We start from the raw sequence: 1,087 nt of genomic DNA on the forward strand, positions 1-1,087 counted from the left end.
TTTTGTTTTATTTTCTTCTTAGGTTTATATTTACTTTTTATTTTTATGGCAGGAAAAAAAAAAAAGAATATTTGGCCTGACCTTAAAAGCAGATCCTCTTTGCTCCTGAAGACATTTGTATTGAATGAATATGAGCCAAATGGAACAGGTGGAAAGGGAATGTTCACTTATTTCTCCTGTATTACATTAGGATGCCCTAATCAACATGGCCACCTGCATCAGTTAGCAGTCCTGATTAAAGAGCACAGAGCCTGGAAGCCTGTGGAAGGTTGCTCCCTGGTGCTGCCTGGACTGCTGCGGGCTGCTAGCAGCCTTATGATCTCCAGACAATCTGTCGTTTCTGCTTTGTCCCAATAACCTTAGGCAACAACAAAAGCAAACAAGTACCTGAAAGTCAGGGATACCAATATAGAGAATTTGCCCTTTATTTTAAAAAAATGCAGGTGTCATTGGCGCCACAAGAAGTCATTAGCTCTCCTGAAGGTTCATTTAGAATCAAGCTCAGTTATGGGCATGTTAGAATTTTAGACCAAAAAAATGTGGTCATCATCCTTGTTATGTTGTTTACCCTCTCTTTACCAGATTCTGTAAACAGGAGAAAATATTTTGGAAGATAATAACTACGTGTGTGCATCTCTTTATCTGTGTATCGGAAGGAGAGGGAGAGCTACAAACAGACTCACATACTATATAATATATACATACATATAAAGTTATTATTTTCCCAAATAGAGAGAGAGAGAGAGAGAGTGTGTTAAATACCGAGATATATGAAGAAGGCTCTGCAACAAAAGCCTAACAGCCAGTTCCCATTTAGACGGGCACAATGCTTTAGATTAGCAGCCTCCAAATGCCTACAGAGTTCGGAGAGCTAATATCACTTATGAAGCCAGACTTGTGTTCTGGGCGATGGGGACAGCACAGTAGAGGGTGGTGACATAAAGAACTGGAAGGTTCGTTCCCAAACTGGAAGAGGCAGTAAGTAGCCACTTAACTTTCAGTTCACTGTTTGTTGCCTTGCAGGATGCTGGTCCAGTGTTGCCAGATTTTCATATCTCAATAAAACATATATACATATATATATATA

Source organism: Pteropus vampyrus, unplaced genomic scaffold (genome assembly GCF_000151845.1).
Source record: "Pteropus vampyrus isolate Shadow unplaced genomic scaffold, Pvam_2.0 Scaffold30, whole genome shotgun sequence".
Lineage (NCBI taxonomy): Eukaryota > Metazoa > Chordata > Mammalia > Chiroptera > Pteropodidae > Pteropus > Pteropus vampyrus.